The 23304-nt window shown below is 42.6% G+C and overlaps 1 protein-coding gene across 3 annotated transcripts in view; it reads left to right on the forward strand.

Annotated features, from left to right (window-relative positions):
- The first annotated feature begins 913 nt into the window (after positions 1-913).
- Positions 914-23304, forward strand: part of LOC110531165 (nuclear receptor coactivator 3) — a 126054-nt gene continuing 103663 nt past the window's right edge. Inside the window, exon 1 of one of the 3 annotated variants that reach the window (XM_036987940.1) lies at positions 914-1052. The gene's annotated coding sequence lies outside the window, so the exon portion shown is untranslated. The remainder of the gene's footprint in view (positions 1053-23304) is intronic. The other 2 variants (XM_036987942.1, XM_036987943.1) reach the window with 2 other exon arrangements.

Here is a 23304-nt window from a genome sequence, read left to right on the forward strand (position 1 = left end):
TTGGCAGGGGTACAGGTTCTGGGCCGACTGTGCAGATTGTGCCCCAGTCCCCAGGCCACCATGCAGGCTCTGACGCCACCGGTCCACACTGACCCTGCCAGCTTCCCCATATTGAGTCCACATATGGGCCTCATCTATAAGACATACAGGCCTGGAGGTCCCACTGTTCTACAGATACAAAATGAAACCACGCAGCCCTTTCCAGGTCCAGAAAATATTAGTACAGCTAGCAATTCAGAGTTAGCTCTCACTAAGGCGTAAAGACTGCCAGACTAAATCAAAGCATCATGTTATTTAATAGCAGTTCAATCAAACTCAAAATCACGGTTAAAGTGGTTTGATTGAATATGGCACCTCGCAAAGTATTACCACTCATAACAAATAGAGAGATACGTGATCATGTGCAAACGCAAGCAAGGTTTGAAATGATTATGTTTTAGTGAAATATTATATAATGTTTGAGTTTCTTGCAGTCAATTTGAAGTCTACAAATTATTAGCAATTATGTTCCTGGCCCCCTCACCATCCGCTCATGAAAAAATCGGTCCAGCGGCTGAATTTAGTTGATGATCCCTGCTGTAAATGTTATAAGTTTTACTTAGACATTATGACCAATCCACACCCCTTCTGCAAATCGTCATGACCATGTTAGAGCAGATGATAGCAGAACAGCCTATTAGGTAATACAGGCATTTGCACACAACAAGTCACTGTTTGCTTTTCAAGTGCTCCTCATGTTAACTAAAAATAAACACCATGGCATTTTTCTGCTCTAATATCGTCGCTGTCAGCCGTCTACACCAGAACTCGAGATCTCCTCTTGGGGGCATACGTAGTTGTAGTCCGTATCCGGGAGGTCTGCCCTAGCGAAAAGAACAGTGTTCGACGGGGAATAAAACTACTCTACCCAGAAACCCCAACGCTCAGCCACAAGCTGGCTTCTTGGGCTTCGGGAGTGTTTCCCATTTAAACAAACACAGCGCTGAAGATGGCGGAGAGTTAATAGCGAAACGAAGAAGATATCGGTGCGCTCACAGAGATACATCGATTTGGTGAGTTTACGACGTTTTCCCCTTTACACGTTCCTTCTATACCAAGCTCGGTTTTGCGCACGAATGGCATTGTCCGTCGTTCGGTTGGACGGACTTTGTTGTCCACTAATGTGTAGTAGGACTCTATACACTCTTCATAACACAATACAGGTTGGTGCGCCGCACACACGGGCACTGTGCATATTCCCGTTTATTTTGACAGCAAATGAAAAGTATAACTCCAGGTCCAAGCCAAGGTCATGGATTTTGGTTTGGGTATAGCGCGCTGAACCCTATGGTCTCTGGCATAGTGGCTTTGAACCTATTAATGGTCATAGCCGAGGAATTGAAAATAAAGTGCCCTTTAGTTTGGAACTTGAAGGGACACATTTTCTAACTTACTAAGAGGACAAGGTTGAGAGAGAAAAAAAGTGCTGTTTATGTTCTGGCACACTTGGCGCGGACGACACGACATAAATGACAGTATTTTCTGACTCGTAAACTAGCCTAGGACATGTTGCTTTCATTCGGTAAGTTCATGTCGCCCGGCGGCGCAGGGGTAAAGTCTAACCAAGTCAAATGTAAATGCGCTCTATCTCTCTCCCTCTCTCTCTCTCTCTCTCTCTCTCTAGTTCTCTCACTCACACACCTCTAGTCAAGGTTTACTTCACCGAAGGAGATTTAACTTTACAGCGAAGCCTTGCTGTGTGTTGCTCCATTATTACATTGTTATTGCTGCTCGAGTTTGTTACATGGTGTCAGTGTATGTCGGTACGTCGCAGCCTACGTGTGATACCCATCCTACTATTGATACACTGTAGCCAGCTGCAAATGTTGCTCGTCTATGTTCAAGTTAGATACAGGGCCACCCAATCAGATTGAATTTGTTGTGCTCTTTAATTGTCATTGTTCCAAACAGGGAAGGATTTGTCTTTTTACCTGAACATGCAAACATCATCAGATAGAATTTCTAGCAAGTGGTGCACTGGGTTCGTCAGATTTGATGAAACGGAACTGGGATGAATTCTCTTACAGGTTGGCGTTGCCCAAAAATATTGAACTGAAAGCGACACCCCCAATAAGCCACGAATATGACTGCACTGAGGCGTATGTCACAGTGCTTCTATGGCGTTATGCACCGTGTCACGGACTGTTTCATTTGTTCATTTAGCAAACAAGACAGCTCTTAATCCAGTTCCGTTGTCACAGCCATCACACAGAGTTATGGCCTATTTTAGCTTTAAAAAAAGGCAACATTTTGGTAAAATGTGTAGAATAGCACGAGTTTCCATATAAAACGGCAAATTATCCCCCGCCCCCCACTGGTTCCTTGCACAATGTTTGAAGAATCAACGGAATGATTTGAATAAAAAATAAACAATGTCGCTAGTCTGTGTGTGTTGTCAAATGTTGACTAAGGGAGTACATTCTAGTGAATTTAATGTTTAATGTTTATTGTTGCTCCGTCATTTAGTCCATGAAGCCCATCGCTGTTGGAGAAGGGGCGACGGGGAAGGGTTGTGATAGGTCATAACTCTGTACATGGATACTTTTAGGAGGTGTACACTGTGCAGAGATGTGATTCTGGTTCACATGATAAGGGTCCGAACGCCAATAAGGGACAGACGTGCGGCGTGCAAGTCAGACAGTGCTCTCCCAGGATACAGTAGACAATGTGCAGATAGTGTCGATGTTTCCTTTACCCGAGCCCAACGTGGTTCGTTTAATTTCCCGTCTCACATGTATGTCAGTGTCATCTTAGACTTTGCTGCAACTTGCCGTGTGTGTGTGTGTGAAATAGTTCATCTACTCTAAAGGTCCTGTCTTTCATGACCCTCCCCCAATCCCTATTTATATAACCATCCTCTTGCATAGTTATCTTACTTGAATTATTATAGAAACATCTATGATCTTATATATTGTCCTTCTGCTTATTAATATAGTGTCTCCATGTGTCAAAGAGAGAGCCTATGAGGTGTGTTGCAGGCAGCAGGGCCAGGGCAATAAGGTTGAGTTAATTATAAAAGCCTCGGTTTAAATTTAGCTCTGTGTCTCCGGCTTTGTTCCCGGATGACCTGGCTGTGTGACTGTGTTGCCTGGGTAGAGGGCCGAGTAGAGGGTGTGGCGGCCGGGCAGACAGCGTCTTCTTCCTCAGCGCCCCGCTGGCAGATTTTACAGTGATGTCTCTCTGTGGCCAAACCTTCAATTAACAGACACACGCTCACACCCTCGCAGTCACACACACTTGCCCCACCTCTCCCCTCCACGCTGGCTTACAGAGGGCTCCTAAATTGAGGTGGTGCAGGGAGACTGGACATAGACAGGCTGCTGGGCCTATAGGCCCCCAGATGGGGGTTGGGGATAGTAGTTGGATGGGGGGGGGGGGGGGGGGGGGGGGGGGGTGACAGTGATGCATGGTGTTTGCTAAATAGAAGAAGGGGGGTCGAGGGCAGGGGTGATGTTAGTGACTGGGTCCGGCTGTGGGGGTGAGGGGTGGAAGGAGGAGGATAGGCAATGGGTGCTAAGCAGAGGAGGCAGTGGGGACCTCCTACACTAGTCTGGGATGATGGGGAGGAGACAAGGGGGGATGTGTGTGTGTTGGTTCGGGGCTGGGGGGGGGGGGGGGTGTTTGTATTTGGAGTCCCTGCAGGGAAGTGGCTCAGGTTAAGCTACCTGTCACAGATCCCTCCGGAACTTTCATTACGCACACCTGGCCCCTATTCCCAGTGATTAGTAATTGTATAAGTGTGTCCTTGGTTTACCATTGTCGTGTCGATTATTGTTCCAATGTCCGTTGGTTCGTGTGAGTACCTGTGCTTTGGCTTTCGTGCCATTGTGGATTGTGCAGATGATTACGGGTCTTGTCCCGTGTGTTAATCATTGTGCCCTTGTGTTATTTATTCGAGGTACTCCTCGCTCTTTTGTTTGGGTTTCAACCCTGTGTTTTGTTACGTGTTTGTTTGGTCTTCATCCCCGTGCCTTTACACGGCACGCCGTAATTTGTGTATAGTAAAAAAAAATATTACGCATTCCTGCGCCTGTCTCCCGACCCTTTATTCCAGCGTGACACTACCTGCTGGAATTTTTTACCTCATTATTTGCCTTTTTGTCTGTTTCCTCCTGCTCTTTTTGCTGCAAGTTTGTTCATCACATCTCTTTCTTTTCAGTTTGTATGTGTCGGCCTCTCTTGCTCGCTCTATGGTGTGTGTGACAGTGCCCCTGTCTCCCCCAGCTGCAGTGTGATGAGCTGATCTGTTGCGTTGCCTCTCTCTAAACCAGAGAGAGGTGGCCGTCCTGATGCCTGAGGTTTTGGGTATTTTCAGGCAGTGTACCCTTCTCCATAAGGACAGATTTTTGGGTTGTCCTGTCACTTGGACCTCTAATTAAGCAATAAGGCCCGAGGAGGTGTGGGTATATGGCCAATATACCACAGCTAAGGGCTGTTGTTAGGCACTACGCCATATATAACAAACCCCTGAGGTGGCTGATTGCTACTATAAACCTGCTACCAACGTAATTAAGGTAGTGCAAATAAATGTTTTGTCATACTCGTGCTATACGGTCTGATATAACACGGCTGTCAGGCAATCAGCATTCAATTAAACTGGGAGGATCGTACCCTGAATGCTGATTGGCTGACAGCCGTGGTATATATTGGCCATATACCACACCCCCCCATGCCTTATTGCTTAAATGCAGATTAGTCTGGGATGCACAATACACACAGACACACACAGACTGACAGACTGACAACAGTAGCAGCTAATTCTATCTAGTTGTGGTGTATAACGTTGAGGTCTATGCCCAGGGCAGACCTTTATCTCCCTGTTTTTCTACTAGCACAGAAGAGAAAAGACTACTTGTTGCGTCACTGCCAAGTCATTCACTTCCTAAGTGAGCAGCATTAAACTGACAAACCCTGAACTAGCCACTCATTTCTGTACCGAAGACATTTTAGTGGCTGGCTCTTGCGATCAGGTCTGAAGTTAGAAGATTGCTTGGCACGGGCTGGACCGCTACGGGTTGTTTCAGAGAAGATTGCGTGTGGAGTCTGAGCACAGCCGCAATGAAAGTCTCTGTGCCCAGTTGAATATTTGTCCATTTGAATGGTTGCGGTATGTGTGTGCTTACGGCTTACAGAAGCAGTAGGTGTCAGGTTGCCGACGGAGTTGTGTGTGTGTGTGTTTGTGCGCGTGTGGTTTTGAAAGTAGGTTTTTCTGGTAAACCGGTTTTGAAAGCTCACGGAAGGCAGACCAGCATGCACTTGAGTGTCGCCGGTTAAGGTCGGAAGTAGAACTATCTTTAACAACTCGTTTCCGGTTTCCAAAAATGCCTGTTTTGTTGATCGCTGCTGTTTAAAATGTGGTGCGCTTAAGAAGCCCCTGTAGGAGGGAGGGGGAGAGGAGAGAGAGAGAGAGAGAGAGGACTGATTGAGATGGAGGAAGGAAACAGGACAGGAGGAGAGGGGACAGTTGGAAAGGCTGTTGTATGTGATTCTCTTCTCCTTATTTCCAGCCAGTGCCTCCAGTACACCTCATGTCCTCAGGTTTCTGATCTTTACTGAGCCGTCTGTCTCCCCTGTGAGAGGAATGCCAAGTGTCTCTCTCTCTCTCTCTTTTCCCACCCCCTCTCTTGTACCAATTCCATCACTTGCTTTCCCTCTTTTGCTCTGCCTCTCTCTCCCTCGCTATCCCAGACTCCATCTCTCCCCTCTCTCTCTTTCATTACTCATAATTCATTTAATTCTAAGTCTTAATCCCCTTTAAGGCTGAATCGCAGAATTCAGGCTAAATACGTTGTCTGCTCTTAAATGACTGGGAGGTGAGAAGGTGATTTGAATGTACAGGACGTTTTGTGTTTTTCCAAGTATGTATTGTGCATCCGTGTGTGTTTTGGGTGGGGTGCGTGTGTGCCTGCGTGTGTTTGCACATGCAAGGATGTGTGTGTGTGTGTGTTTTGTAAGCACATGTTTGCGTGTGAATGTATGCGACTGTGTGTGTGGATGGGATGGCATTGTCTCATGTGGGTGTTGTACCTGCCTGCCTGGTGCGGGTGTGTTGTGTGACTCTAGCTAGCGAGCTCTGCTGGAATGCTTTCCAGATGGAGCTGGTTGGAACCAAGTCTGTGACATCCTCCACCATGTCCTGCTCCCTCCAGCTCGACTCTCCTGTCAGCTCCGTGTTGCCTGTCCACAGACCAACAGCACAACACTAAATAATGACACATATTTTAATGGCCAAGGGCTGTAGGACCGCTTTGATTGACAATAAATGATTCAGTTACTCAATAATATTCATTAATATATGCATGACCTAATTACGTTCCCCCCTGCGTTTCCCTCATTTCGGTTCCTCCCCATGAATATTTTAATCGAGGTAAAATAAGTGGCATGTATTACCGTTTAATGACTACGTATTTGATTATTTTTAAAATGTTTTTATGCAACCAATTCATAGACACGGGAACCAATGCATTACCTCCTACTCTGACTCACTGGTGGACGATCAGTCAATGGTTTGGACAGAGTTGCTCTTTTCTTTTGTCTGAGAGTACAGGTCTACATACGTGTGAGGGAGGGAGGGAGGGCGGGATAAATAGGAGAAAGAAGAGGGGGGAGGAGGAGAGTGTCATTTTTATTAACGTGGCGACTCCCGCTAAAATTCAGGGAGTGCTGTTGCATCCAGCTGTTACTGGTTGGGCGAAGCTTCGTTGCCACGGCAACTCAGCCCTGCGCTCAAGGTCGTTCATCCAGTTCTGAACCGAGCAGCGTGCTACACACACACTCACACACACACAATGCTATGCACACGGATGGAGAGAGCGAGAGAGGAGGGGAGGAGAATGGGAGAGACGAACGGAGAAAGAGAAGAGAACCGCTTCAATGTGACCAATCACAAGCACTTCACTGCCCCCCTCTTTCCTCTATAAAGGAAGAAAAAAAAAGAGAGCCCCTGGCCTTGGGGGTTGTAGGTTCTTCTGCCAGTTGATAAAATATTTAGCTGGTCAGAAGTAGGGAGGGAGGAATGGAGAGAGGGGGATAGTTGGAAGAGAGGAGAGCGGGGGAGATGCAGAGGAGTGGTGAAAGGGGTTTGTGTTGTGTTCTCTACATGTTGCATTGCTCTGAGACTACTAGCTGATGTTGCTACCTGGAGTCTTCTTCAAAGCCTCTCTCTCCCAAGCCCAGGGCGTTGTTAGCCTCCCTGAGGGGTAAATGTGTATAGGGCTGGACGATATGGCCAAAATATCATATCACAATATTTTTCTCATCGTTAAAGGTATGTCCGTATTTTAATGGCATTTTATGTTCTTGAATCATCAAAGTTCTAAATATGATCAGTGCTTGACTTGGACTGAAGTAGGGGCCGGTACTCAATTTGGGTGCCGATACTGTTTGTATTTAGATGCAGGAGCTCCACAATATTTTTGAGTGTGAAGTTTGACCCAGTGGTTGGATTTTTACAGTGAGGAGGCAACGGCAAATGTTGACTTTTCTTGCACAGGGTGAGGCTTTTTATTTGCAGCCTGACAAAATACACTGGCCAAAGCCGTACAGATATTTACAAAAGAAAATAACAAACTGGTCATTGATCAAAGATCATCTGGATCCAAATATGTAGAGCTCTATCAAAAGAAAAACCCAGGCTGCAAATATGCCTGTAACCCAGCAGCATTCCCACCTGTCCTGTCCAACAAATAAGGAAATGACAGGTGCTTAAATACATATACCCATGATGCAACAGCCAATGAGAATCAGTTTTGCGTCAGGGTACCCAATTAACATTCAATTGCATGAATTTCAAAATACACATCCTCAGATGATAAACCCACATTAATAACCTTAAGTTACACATGTCAATAAAGGTTCGAACATTTCCTTAGCATAGATACACTTTGGGGTATGAACATTGTACGTCCCTCCAGGATAACCTATTACCGCATTACCCGTCAATGGAAAAACCATGCTCTAATGGGCCTCATTTGCCTGTCAATTCTCCGAACAGGAAGTGAACAGAAACCCCTCTTCAATCACAGAGGGAAACAAGGTAAATCCTTTACATTTCTACAGCTTTACCTAATTCTCTTGATAAACATGTTCGCATCACAGTTGGAACTGTTATACGTGTTAGGAAGAGTAACGTTTTACCTTGGAGATGCACAACAATAGGTTTCTGCACCAAACCATATGCCATCGCTCCAACCTCAAACTCTAATACACGTTTCTCATCTACCTAAGTCATTTTTGGGGGGAATTTTTACTTTATTATTTATATTTGGACTACTTTCACTTTTACTCCACTGCATTCCTAAAGAAAATAATGTACTTTTTACTTCATACATTTTCCCTGACACCCAAAAGTACTCCTTACGTTTCCGAATGCTTAGCAGGACAGGAAAATTGTCCAATTCACACACTTATCAAGAGAACATCCCTGGTCATCTCTGCTGCCTCCGATCTGGCAGGCTCCCTAAACATAAATGCTGAGTTTTTAAATTATGTCTGAGTGTTAGAGTGTGCCCTGGCTATCCGTAAAAATAAATACAAGTAAAATGGAAGTCGTACTGTCTGGTTTGCTCAATATAAGGCATGTGAAATGATTTATACTTTTGATACTTAAGTATATTTAAAACCAAATGCTTTTAGACTTACTCAAAGTAATATTTTACTGGGTCACTTTCATTTTCTATTAAGTACACTACCGTTATAAAGTTTGGGGTCACTTAGAAATGTCCTTGTTTTGGAAAGAAAAGCACTTTTTTTTGTCCATTTTAAAATAACATCAAATTGATCAGAAATACAGTGTAGACTTTGTTAATGTTGTAAATGCAAAACACCAGTCTCAACGTCAACATTGAAGTGGCGAATCTGGGATGGGGCGACTTCTTTGCAACTCTGCCTAGAAGGCCGGCATCCCGGAGTCGCCTCTTCACCGTTGACGTTGAGACTGGTGTTTGGCGGGTACTTTTTAATGAAGCTGCCAGTTGAGGACTTGTGATGTGTCTGTTTCTCAAATTAGACACTCTAATGTACTTGTCCTCTTGCTCAGTTGTGCACCAGGGCCTCCCACTCCTCTTTCTATTCTGGTTAGAGCCAGTTTGCACAGTTCTGTGAAGGGAGTAGTACACAGCGTTGTACGAGATCTTCAGTTTCTTCGCAATTTCTCGCATGGAATAGCCTTCATTTCTCAGAACAAGAATAGACTGGCGAGTTTCATAATAAAGTTATTTGTTTCTGGCCATTTTGAGCCTGTAATCGAACCCATAAATCCTGATGCTCCAGATACTCAACTAGTCTAAAGAAGGCCAGTTTTATTGCTTCTTTTAATCAGGACAACAGTTTTCAGCTGTGCTAACATAATTGCAAAAGGGTTTTCTAATGATCAATTAGCCTTTTAAAATGATAAACTTGGATTAGCTAACACAACGTGCCATCGGAACACAGGAGTGATGGTTGCTGATAATGGGCCTCTGTTCGCCTATGTAGATATTCCATTAAAACAATCTGTTTCCAGCTACAATAGTAATTTACAAAAAAATTGCTAAGGACATTGGACATTGCTAAATGACCCCAAACTTTTGAACGGTAGTGTATATTTACTTTTACTCAAGTATGACAATAAGTACTTTTTCTACCACTGGTACAGTGCCTTGCGAAAGTATTCGGCCCCCTTGAACTTTGTGACCTTTTGCCACATTTCAGGCTTCAAACATAAAGATATAAAACTGTATTTTTTTGTGAAGAATCAACAACAAGTGGGACACAATCATGAAGTGGAACGACATTTATTGGATATTTCAAACTTTTTTAACAAATCAAAAACTGAAAATTGGGCGTGCAAAATTATTCAGCCCCTTTACTTTCAGTGCAGCAAACTCTCTCCAGAAGTTCAGTGAGGATCTCTGAATGATCCAATGTTGACCTAAATGACTAATGATGATAAATACAATCCACCTGTGTGTAATCAAGTCTCTGTATAAATGCACCTGCACTGTGATAGTCTCAGAGGTCCGTTAAAAGCGCAGAGAGCATCATGAAGAACAAGGAACACACCAGGCAGGTCCGAGATACTGTTGTGAAGAAGTTTAAAGCCGGATTTGGATACAAAAATATTTCCCAAGCTTTAAACATCCCAAGGAGCACTGTGCAAGCGATAATATTGAAATGGAAGGTGTATCAGACCACTGCAAATCTACCAAGACCTGGCCGTCCCTCTAAACTTTCAGCTCATACAAGGAGAAGACTGATCAGAGATGCAGCCAAGAGGCCCATGATCACTCTGGATGAACTGCAGAGATCTACAGCTGAGGTGGGAGACTGTCCATAGGACAACAATCAGTCGTATATTGCACAAATCTGGCCTTTATGGAAGAGTGGCAAGAAGAAAGCCATTTCTTAAAGATATCCATAAAAAGTGTCATTTAAAGTTTGCCACAAGCCACCTGGGAAACACACCAAACATGTGGAAGAAGGTGCTCTGGTCAGATGAAACCAAAATGGAACTTTTTGGCAACAATGCAAAACGTTATGTTTGGCGTAAAAGCAACACAGCTCATCACCCTGACCACACCATCCCCACTGTCAAACATGGTGGTGGCAGCATCATGGTTTGGGCCTGCTTTTCTTCAGCAGGGACAGGGAAGATGGTTAAAATTGATGGGAAGATGGATGGAGCCAAATACAGGACCATTCTGGAAGAAAACCTGATGGAGTCTGCAAAAGACCTGAGACTGGGGCGGATATTTGTCTTCCAACAAGACAATGGTCCAAAACATAAAGCAAAATCTACAATGGAATGGTTCAAAAATAAACATATCCAGGTGTTAGAATGGCCAAGTCAAAGTCCAGACCTGAATCCAATCGAGAATCTTTGGAAAGAACTGAAAACTGCTGTTCACAAATGCTCTCCATCCAACCTCACTGAGCTCGAGCTGTTTTGCAAGGAGGAATGGGAAAAAAAATTCAGTCTCTCGATGTGCAAAACTGATAGAGACATACCCCAAGCGACTTACAGCTGTAATCGCAGCAAAAGGTGGCGCTACAAAGTATTAACATAAGGGGGCTGAATAATTTTGCACGCCCAATTTTTCAGTTTTTGATTTGTTAAAAAAGTTTGAAATATCCAATAAATGTTGTTCCACTTCATGATTGTGTCCCACTTGTTGTTGATTCTTCACAAAAAAATACAGTTTTATATCTTTATGTTTGAAGCCTGAAATGTGGCAAAAAGTGGCAAAGTTCAAGGGGGCCGAATACTTTCGCAAGGCACTGTAATTATGTGAGAAATGGCGGTGGAAAAGCCTTTGTGCGAAAATATTGATATACTGTAAGTTATGATGAACTTCACAGGCTGGTGAAAGTGCATGGTGATCTTGATGCTCCTTTCCAATAAATATTGAGGGTCTTAGTCGGGTGACATGATGATCGATGCCTTTTGACAAAACAAAATCAGTAGAGTTGAAAATGCAATGGAGACTCATAGAACTTTAGATTGTATTCGGTACATGAAAGCGTACGTGAAAAAGTACATTTTGTTGCACTGTCATCTCGCACCGATTTAAAAAAAAATCTGTAACAAACACACCACTGGTGGGCAGATTAGCATATTTTCTTAATGCGTATTCTAGAAAATTCACATGAAAGTTTGTTGCCAATTGGATGGAAACCTAGCTACTGACCATTTATTTTCAGGAAATTGGCAGTTATTGCCCTTGAGCTAGCTCTGCAGAGTGGTCACTAGCTGGCACAGCCACAAAGTCATAAAATCAGATTTTAAACCTAACCTTAACCACACTGCTAACTCTTAATGCCTAACCTATTTTTGATTTCAATTCATTTTTACGATATAGCCAATTTTGACTTTGCAGCTGGCCCATCTAGCGGAAATCGATCTCAGTTCTCCGTCCAGGGCAAGATTCATGGCGATAAACGTAAACTCAATGGCTGCTATTACTTTTTCCACAAGGGACATTGTGTCGATTTCTAAGGTGCTTTTGGAACCTGTGCTGTCTCACAGGGAAGATTCATGGCAAAAAATGTACATGTCCTCACTGGAAGCTCTTAGCAAATGAGCAGTTCTCAACTTTTGTCAGTCTCTTACTAATGGTAAGACCGGATGATTGTCAATATTTTTTTTTGAGTTTCCTCATGTAGTTATTACTTTTAACAAACAAATATTGAAATATTTTTTATGTAAGGTAAAGTAAAAATCCAAACCGGTCCGTGCATCAATACAGGTATATAGTAAAATCGACACAGTTTGTGTGTGAGTGAGACTGTCTGTTCCTGTGTGTGTTTCTCCATTCAGATCCACTTAGTGATGAGCCTGTGAGTGTCAGTGATATGTGGGGTCTCTTTCTGTTAGTGCTGGCTGCGTCCTGTTGGGTGGATGGGGGAGGGGGGGGGGGGGGGGGGGGGTGGAGAGTGGAGAGTCAGAAAACCCCAGGCTGTCATCCCCTTTTGAGCCCCAGGGAGAAGGTAGGGGTTGTTGGGGGAACCAGAGTTTCACAATTGTCCTTCGTTTCTGGACTGTAGGGTAATATGGATGGGTGATTCTCATTAAATCCATTTTAAACTTGTCTGTAGCAAATTGAGTTAAGAAGCCATGGTGTATCTCCAGAAATCAACTGGTATTCTGAGGATAAAGATGTCCAGTTTTGGGCTTTATTTTGTACACTTTCACCCCAAGTTCTCATTACCGAAATGCATCCGGATTAAATTCTCGGGCAATTTTCTAAAATCTTACGATAGAAAAACCTAATGTACAAACAGTGTCTGTGGACATCTCTTTACCGTAACAATTTTTTTCAAATTCCTGTAAAAACTCAAATTTGTTTTTAAATAAATAAGTTAATTTATTCACATACAGTACCAGTCAAAAGTTTGGACACATGCTCATTCAAGGGTTTATCTTTATTTTTTACAATTTTCTACATTGTAGAATAATAGTGAAGACATCACAACTATGAAATAACACATATGGAATCATGTAGTAACTAGGGTTGAACATTTTGGGGAATATTCAGAGGTGTAAACTTTCCGTGGGAATTAAAGGGAATATATGGGAATTAATGGAAATATATTAATAATAATACCACTTAAATCTAGATGTTTTTTGCATTGGATATATTTACCATAGCATATGGAGACAGAAACATAAACCTTTTACTTTATCATAAGTAGACATAATTGCAAATGATTAAATCCTTCCAATATAATTTTTTACAACTATTTAGTTAAATTCGTAACTTTAATTAAATGAGTTGACTCTTCACATGGGATGATTTCACTGAACAACAAAAGAAAGGGAATATTGAATGATCCCCAATGATCCTTCGAATCGCCCAAAAACGTTTCAATGTACATCTGTAAAATTATAGTCTAGAAACTAAAGCTTTGGTTGTCTTCCTCTCAGACTTCCATGTCTTCTCCCTGGACCTCCTCAATGTCCACCTCTTGAACATCAGAGTCTGAGGCCTCATCTTCACTGTCACTTTCCAACCTTGTTAAGTATGACTCGTTGTCAGGCTCACAAAGCCTAAAATTTGCCCGGATGGCCACCAATTTTTTTATCTTTGTTCTGGTCAGCCTGTTGCGTGCTTTGGAGTGTGTGGTCCCAAACAGGGACCAGTTGTGCTCTGAGGCGAATGATGTTTGTGGGATTTGGAGGATGATGGAGGCAACAGGGGAAAGAGCCTCAGATCCACAAAGTCCCTTCCACTGGGTGGCTGATGAGATATGTTGACACGACTGTCATATTGCATCTCCATCCCAAAGCCCTTGCTTGGAAGTGTACTTCGCCAGACTGCCAAGAACCTTGCCCTCATCCAGGCCAAGGTGGCAAGACGCGGTAGTGATGACACCATAGGCCTTGTTGATCTCTGCACCAGAAAGGATGCTCTTGCCAGCATACTTGGGGTCCAACATGTAAGCTGCGGCGTGTATGGGCTTCAGGCTTCAGGCAGAAGTCTTCACGCTTTTTGATGTATTTCAGAACTGCAGTTTCCTCTGCTTGGAGCAACAGTGAAGTGGGCAGGACAGTACGGATTTCTTCTCTTACATCTGCAAGCAGAGTCTGAACATCAGACAGCATGGCATTGTCTCCCTCAGTCTGTGCAATGGCTACTGCAATAGGTTTTAGGCTGCTTACCACTCTCTCCCAATATACATCATCCAGGAGGATCCTCTTGATTGGGCTGTCCATTTCGGCAGACTGTGATATGGCTATTTCTTGGAGAGACTCCTTCCCCGCCAGGAGACTGTCAAACATGAGGACAACACCACCCCAATGGGTGTTGCTGGGCAGCTTCAATGTGGTGCTCTTATTCTTCTCACTTTGCTTGGTGAGGTAGATTGCTGCTATAACTTGATGACCCTTCACATACCTAAACATTTCCTTGGCTCTCTTGTAGAGTGTATCCATTGATTTCAGTGCCATGATGTCCTTGAGGAGCAGATTCAATGCATTAGCAGGAACAGCCAATGGGTGTGATGTTAGGGTAGGACTCCTCCACTTTAGACCAAGCAGCCTTCATGTTCGCAGCATTGCCTGTCACCAGTGCAAATTAAAAAAATTATTCTAAAAAACCCAAATACAATTCCATGTACAGATAAATAGTGAAACACTTAGATTAAACAACTCCTTTGTAAGAAAAATGAAAATTGTATCGAAACAGTTGAATTAACAATCCTCAGTTAGCAGGCTCAAACAAGCTAAAACCCAGATGGTAGCAAAAACTAACTAGCAGAAATGGATAACAAGTTAGAAATGATTTAAACACCATTTGCTGTAGGCTACTATTTACTAGTTAACAAAAAAAGTATGTATGTCATAAAATATATTCACCCCACCCAGTATTGTAATCAAAACTTACCAGAAAGCATGTAGTCCTTGGCTCAGACAGTGTAGTAGTGTGGGATAAATAGCATCTCATTAGTGTGCAAGATCTTGAGAATCCGCTGTACATGTGATGGAAGATTGCACTGTGCATGCAGAGGGTTGCAAATCCATTGAATTGGGGATAGTTTATCCCAAAAATGCTACAGGACCTAGAATTACGTGTATCCCACAAAATACACGTACGTGCCTTACGTGTATCCCACAAAAAAGGTTAACCGTTATAAGCTAACTTCTTTGATGAATATAAACCAGGTTTCCGACCCTTTGCAACCCTAGTAGTAACCAAAAAAGTGTTTAAATCCAAATATATTTACAGTGCCTTGCGAAAGTATTCGGCCCCCTTGAACTTTGCGACCTTTTGCCACATTTCAGGCTTCAAACATAAAGATATAAAACTGTATTTTTTTGTGAAGAATCAACAACAAGTGGGACACAATCATGAAGTGGAATGACATTTATTGGATATTTCAAACTTTTTTAACAAATCAAAAACTGAAAAATTGGGCGTGCAAAATTATTCAGCCCCCTTAAGTTAATACTTTGTAGCGCCACCTTTTGCTGCGATTACAGCTGTAAGTCGCTTGGGGTATGTCTCTATCAGTTTTGCACATCGAGAGACTGACATTTTTTCCCATTCCTCCTTGCAAAACAGCTCGAGCTCAGTGAGGTTGGATGGAGAGCATTTGTGAACAGCAGTTTTCAGTTCTTTCCACAGATTCTCGATTGGATTCAGGTCTGGACTTTGACTTGGCCATTCTAACACCTGGATATGTTTATTTTTTAACCATTCCATTGTAAATTTTGCTTTATGTTTTGGATCATTGTCTTGTTGGAAGACAAATCTCCGTCCCAGTCTCAGGTCTTTTGCAGACTCCATCAGGTTTTCTTCCAGAATGGTCCTGTATTTGGCTCCATCCATCTTCCCATCAATTTTAACCATCTTCCCTGTCCCTGCTGAAGAAAAGCAGGCCCAAACCATGATGCTGCCACCACCATGTTTGACAGTGGGCATGGTGTGTTCAGGGTGATGAGCTGTGTTGCTTTTACGCCAAACATAACGTTTTGCATTGTTGCCAAAAAGTTCAATTTTGGTTTCATCTGACCAGAGCACCTTCTTCCACATGTTTGGTGTGTCTCCCAGGTGGCCTGTGGCAAACTTTAAACAACACTTTTTATGGATATCTTTAAGAAATGGCTTTCTTCTTGCCACTCTTCCATAAAGGCCAGATTTGTGCAATATACGACTGATTGTTGTCCTATGGACAGAGTCTCCCACCTCAGCTGTAGATCTCTGCAGTTCATCCAGAGTGATCACGGGCCTCTTGGCTGCATCTCTGATCAGTCTTCTCCTTGTATGAGCTGAAAGTTTAGAGGGACGGCCAGGTCTTGGTAGATTTGCAGTGGTCTGATATTCAATATTATCGCTTGCACAGTGCTCCTTGGGATGTTTAAAGCTTGGGAAATCTTTTTGTATCCAAATCCGGCTTTAAACTTCTTCACAACAGTATCTCGGACCTGCCTGGTGTGTTCCTTGTTCTTCATGATGCTCTCTGCGCTTTTAACGGACCTTTGAGACTATCACAGTGCAGGTGCATTTATACTGAGACTTGATTACACACAGGTGGATTGTATTTATCATCATTAGTCATTTAGGTCAACATTGGATCATTCAGAGATCCTCACTGAACTTCTGGAGAGAGTTTGCTGCACTGAAAGTAAAGGGGCTGAATAATTTTGCACATCCAATTTTTCAGTTTTTTTTTTGTTAAAAAAGTTTGAAATATCCAATAAATGTCGTTCCACTTCATGATTGTGTCCCACTTGTTGTTGATTCTTCACAAAAAAAATACAGTTTTATATCTTTATGTTTGAAGCCTGAAATGTGGCAAAAGGTCGCAAAGTTCAAGGGGGCTGAATACTTTCGCAAGGCACTGTATATTCTTTAAAGTAGTCACCCTTTGCCTTGATGACAGCTTTGCACACTCTCTCAACCAGCTTAACTTGGAATGCTTTTCCAACAGTCTTGAAGGAGTTCCCACATATGCTGAAAACTTGTTGGCTGCTTTTCCTTCAGTCTGCGGTCCAACTCATCCCAAACCATCTCAATTGAGTTGAGGTCGGGTGATTGTGGAAGCCAGGTCATCTGATGCAGCACTCCATTACTTTCCTTCTTGGTCAAATAGCCATTACACATCCTGAATGTGTGTTGGGTCATTGCCCTGTTGAAAAACAAATGATAGTCGCACTAAGCGCAAACCAGATTGGATGGCGTATCACTGCAGAATGCTGTGGTAGCCATGCTGGTTAAGTGTGCCTTGAATTCTAAATCAATCACTGACTGTGTCACCAGCAAAGCACCCCCATACCATCACACCACCTCCTCCATGCTTCACGGTGAGAAATACACATGCAGAGATAATCCGTTCACCTACTCTGCATCTCACAAAGGCATGGCGGTTGGAACCAAAAATCAAAAATGTGGACTCTTCAGACCAAAGCACAGATTTCCACCGGTCGAATGTCCATTACTTGTGTTTCTTGACCCAAGCAAGTCTCTTCTTCTTATTGGTGTCCTTTTTAGTAGTGGTTTCATTGCAGCAATTCGACCATGAAGGCCTGATTCTCCTCTGAACAGTTGATGTTGAGATGTGTCTGTTACTTGAACTCTGAATAATTTATTTGGGCTTCAATTTCTGAGGCTGGTAAATCTAATGAACTTATCCTCTGCAATAGAGGTAACTCTGGATCTTCCTTTCCTGTGGCGGTCCTCATGAGAGCCACTTTTATCATAACGCTTGATGGTTTTTGCGATTGACCTTGAAGAAACTTTCAAAGTTCTTGACATTTACCGGATTGACTGATCTTCATTTCTTAAATTCGTCTTAAATGAATGTTGAATTGTCGTTTGTCTTTGCTTATTTGAGCTGTTTTGCCATAATATGGACTTGTTCTTTTACCAGAGCTATCTTCTGTATACCACCTCTACCTTGTCCCAACACAACTGATTAGCTCAAACGCATTAAGAAGGAAAAAAATTCCACAAATGAACTTTTAACAAGGCACATCTGTTAATTGAAATGCATTCCAGGTCATGAAGCTGGTTGTGAGAATGCCAAGACCGTGCAAAGCTGTCATCAAGGCAAAGGTTGGCTACTTTGATGAATCTCAAATATAAAATATATTTTGGTTTGTTTTGGTTACTGCATGATTCCATATGTGTTATTTCATAGTTTTGCTGTCTTCACTATTGTTATACAATGTAGAAAATAGTAAAAAATAAAGAAAAACACTTGAATGAGTAGGTGTCCAAACTTTTGACTGGTAATGTTCATAATGAGGTTCTTATTCTCAAACATCCCCTTTACCCCACTTAGTCTTCTCATTACCGAAATAGCTAAAAAAGATCAAATTGGGAAAAAGTCCAATTAAATGTTATAATAATTGTAGAATTATGTTTTTTCAGGCCTTTACATTAGGGGATCAATGGAAACAAATATTATAAATGGATTTTGTTTATTACTTTTTGGGACTGTTGCAGCGGCAGGTAGCCTAGGGGTTAGAGCGTTGGGCCAGTAACCAAAAGGTTGCTAGATCGAATCCCCGAGCTGACAAGGTAAAAATCTGTCGTTCTGCCCCTGAACAAGGCAGTTAACCCACTGTTCCTAGGCAGTCATTGTAAATAAGAATTTGTTCTTTAACTGACTTGCCTAGTTAAATAAAGGTGAAAAATAATAATAATAAATGACAATTTTGTGGAAATTTTGCTAAAATGCTTTGTCCCAAAGGGGAGTGGGGAAATTTCCCCACGAGGGAAAATTTTCCTTGTTTTACTATCCTTGTGGGGACATTTGGGGATTTTAGGTCCCCACAAAGATAGAAGAACCAACCCACACACACATGCACACATTTTGTCACTTTCATGAGTATGACACTGATGCTTGTTAAAGGAGTCCGGAAAGGGGCGTGTGTAAGTGGGTTCTGTTTTAAAAAAAACTTTATTTCCATTGTTAAAGAGTGAGTCTTGTTTATCTGTTGAAGAGCTCCATCCCCTACACACACATACACATACACACATACATATACACACACACGTTATGTTCTTCTATACTCGTGGGTATTTACATTTAATTTCCATTCAAAATCCTATTTTCCCTAACACCTAAACCTAGCCCTTACCTTAACCCAAACCCTAAGTCTAACTCCTAAACCTAACCTTTAACCCCTTACCCTAACCCTAATTATAACCCTAACCTAACCTCTAAGCTTAAATAGTTTTTGTCCTCATGGGGACGTGGGAAGTGTCCCCACAATGGATAATTTTCCTTGGAAATTGTTGGTCCCCACAAGGATAGAAGAACCGACACACACGCACACGCACACACACATTTGTAAGGGTTGGAGCACAGCTAGCGAGTGACTTGACTCTGCCTGAACCCAGCTGTTATGTGACCACCTCCTCATCCCATTCACGGGTACATCTTGTCACCAGCATCCATCATCATCAGGGAAGGGAGACGAGGTTCTGCAGGATCCTACACCCCTCCCTGTCTCCACCCCCACCTCTCGTTACCTTGGCCTCAACCCTCCGAACGTGCTATGATCCAACATGGGTCTCTCGTTCCCTCCCCTTTTGGAGGTAATTTTGTTGTCGTAGTGATGTCACAGAGACGCGGTTTACCTGGCCCCAACCCTGGCAACAGTGTGGCGATGTACAGGTAACTGCCAAAATAAAGGGAACACCAACAAATTGTCCTAAAAGGGCATTGGGCCTCCACCAGCCAGAACAGCTTCAATGCACCTTGGCATAGATTTTTACAAGTGTCAGGAACTCTATTGGAGGGATGCGACTCCAGTCTTCCATTAGAAATTCCATCGTTTGGTGGAAAACACTGTCTCAGACGGCACTCCAGAATATCCTATAAGTACTCAATTGGTTTGAGATCTGGTGACTGAGACGGCCATGGCATATGGTTTACATCGTTTTCATGCTCATCAAACCGTTCAGTGACCGTTCAGTGACCACTTGTGTCTTGTGGATGGGGGTGTTGTCATCCTATAGCCATAGTAGGCCACCCCAGCATTTTTATGCATGGCCCTAAGCGTGATGGGATATCAATTTCTTAATAAACTCAAGAACCACAACTATGTGGAAGCACCTGATTTCAATGTACTTTGTATCCCTCATTTACTCAAGTGTTTCCATTATTAGGGCAGTTACTTGTGTATCCTCTTCTACAAGTTTACAATGCTGCAGGAGACTGGCAATTAAACACTCCTTATTATGCATCCTGGTCCTTTCATTTCTTCCTCTCCTCGGTGTCTTCTAGTAAATAGAGCCATCTAGTAGATGAGCACTCTGCTGATTTTCATAGCGAGGGAAGATCCTTATTCCTCTGTTCAGTGCATAACCCCACTCCCTGCGAACTGTAAAGAATTGTAATTCTGATCTATGCCAGCTTCTCTGCCAAGCTGGTGGATTCCAAACTCTGCCGTGGACAGGACAGCTGTAGCCACGGCTCTTCCTTCTCCAAATGGCTAGGCTGAGCATGGACAACAGTACATATAGAACTCAAAAGGATCGCTTTTGCGCTGAGCCTCTTGCCTAGATTAATCGCGGAGGGGAACACTGTCGTGGTTTTGTGGGTGTCGTTAATCAACCTAACCTCAATCTGCTTCATGAACTACTCTACTGTACAGCTGGGAGTTGATAAATACAGTAGACACCCACTTCTGTAGCATCAGCTTTCGCTCCTCTCTTGCTAGATTAAACTAGTAGGCCTAATTCCCCTGAGTCGCTCCAAGTTATATTAAATAGGCAGTGACAACAGAATTTCACTCTTTAGTGAGAGAAAGGGGACAGAATTGAAATATTGATTTCATGCCATTCAAGACAACGGCGCTCATCCTTACTTTTTTATTTGGGGCTTTTCTAGGTTTCAGTTTTTATTGTGAATGGTTAAGTGCATTCCATTAAGGCCAGATGTACAGCTGAGGGGGTGGCGGGTCGTGTCTGTCATCAACTATCTAAGAGTCTGTGTGTGTCCGTGTTGGTGTGCGTTTCTGTGTAGCCTGCCTGAATGGACCTCACCTTGCTCTTCTGCAACCAACCACCGGACCGCTAACGCTATGCTAACCAAGTAAACAAGACCGGCCAGCTAACACGATGCTAACCAAGTAAACAAACCGGCCATCTAACGCTATGCTAACCAAGTCAACCAACTTCCCTCTCAACTGTCACAGCCCTGGCTGGAGGGCTGGCTGGAGTACTGGGTGAGGGCTGGGTGGCACAGGTGGAGAATGCTACTGGTCATTTCCATGTAAAAAAAAGACCCATGAGTACCAATGTGAAGTTCATAGGAGCATATCAAATGAACGCTAAGAGTCGATATATAAAATTTAAAAAACGGACATATGAAGTTTTCAACTATTTTCCTTCCTAAAAAATTTGGAATAAGCAAAGGCTTTGATGTCTGGTCAAACAAATGGAAAAGGGGTTTTAGAAAACATCTACCAGAAAAAGTCTTAACCCTTTGACACGTACCAACTAGAGGTCGACCGATTACGATTTTTCAACGCTCATACCGATTATTGTGGGACCAAAAAAAGCCGATACCGATTAATGGGACGATTTGTATTTGATTTTTTACATGTTTTTTATTTGTAATAATGACAATTACAACCATACTGAATAAACACTTATTTTAACTTAATATAATACATCAATACAATCAATTTAGCCTCAAATAAAATGAAACATGTTCAATTTGGTTTACATAATGCAAAAACAAAGTGTTGGAGAAGAAAGTAAAAGTGCAATATGTGCCATGTAAAAAAGCTAACGTTTAAGTTCCTTGCTCAGAACATGAGAACAAATGAAAGCTGGTGGTTCCTTTTAACATGAGTCTTCAATATTCCCAGGTAAGAAGTTTTAGGTTGTAGTTATTATAGGAATTATAGGAGTATTTCTCGCTCTACGATTTGTAATTCATATACCTTTGACTATTGGATGTTCTTATAGGCACTTTAGTATTGCCAGTGTAACAGTGTAGCTTCCGTCCCTCTCCTCGCCCCTACCTGGGCTCGAACCAGGAACACATCACAACAGCCACCCTTGAAGCAGCGTTACCCATCGCTCCACAAAATCCGAGGCCCTTGCAGAGCAAGGGGAACAACCACTCCCAGAGCGAGTGACGTTTGAAACGCTATTAGCGCGCACCCCGCTAACTAGCTAGCCATTTCACATCGGTTACACCAGCCTAATCTCGGGAGTTGATAGGCTTGAAGTCATAAACAGCGCAATGCTTGAAGCACAGCAACGAGCTGCTGGCAAAACGCATAAAAGTGCTGTTTGAATTCATGTTTACGAGCCTGCTGGTGCCTACCATCGCTAAGTCAGACTGCTCTATCAAATATCAAATCATAGACTTAATTATAACATAATTACACAGAAATACGAGCCTTAGGTCATTAATATGGTCGAATCCGGAAACTATCATCTCGAAAACAAGACGTTTATTCTTTCAGTGAAATACAGAACCGTTATGTATTTTATCTAACGAGTGGCATCCATAAGTCTAAATATTCCTGTTACATTGCACAACCTTCAATGTTATGTCATAATTCTGGCAAATTAGGTGGCCCAAACTGTTGCATATACACTGACTCTGCGTGCAATGAACGCAAGAGAAGTGACACAATTTCACCTGGTTAATATTGCCTGCTAACCTGGAATTCTTTTAGCAAAATATGCAGGTTTAAAAATATATACTTCAATGTATTGATTTTAACTTCTTGATGCACCCATCCTGTTAGCGGGATAATTTTCACCAACACCCGCTGCAATAGCAGCAGTGCAATATTGCAAGTGCAAGTGCAATATAGCAAAACACAGCTTAGCTTGTTGTTAATCCACCTGGCGTGTCAGATTTCAATACAGCTTTTTGGCGAAAGCATAACAAGCCTTTATGTAAGGACATCTCTCTCAGTAGACAAATTATAACAAACAGCTAGCAGCCAAGTAGATTGGTCACGAAAGTCAGAAAAGCGATAAATTAAATCGCTTACCTTTGATGATCTTCGGATGTTTGCACTCACGAGACTCCCAGTTGCACAATAAATGTTCCTTTTGTTCCATAAAGATTATTTTTATATCCAAAATACCTCCATTTATTTGGCGCGTTATGTTCAGAAATCCACAGGCTCGAGCGGTCACGACATCGCAGACAAAAATTCCAAATAGTATCCGTAATGTCCACAGAAACATGTCAAACGTTTTTTATAATAATATATACTTTTGTATTGATTTTAAGAATGGGATTGATGTTTATGGTTAGGTACACATTGCAGGAAGACAGTCCTTTTTCGTGAATACGTACCGC

This window comes from Oncorhynchus mykiss, chromosome 9 (assembly GCF_013265735.2).
Source record: "Oncorhynchus mykiss isolate Arlee chromosome 9, USDA_OmykA_1.1, whole genome shotgun sequence".
Classification (NCBI taxonomy): Eukaryota; Metazoa; Chordata; class Actinopteri; order Salmoniformes; family Salmonidae; genus Oncorhynchus; species Oncorhynchus mykiss.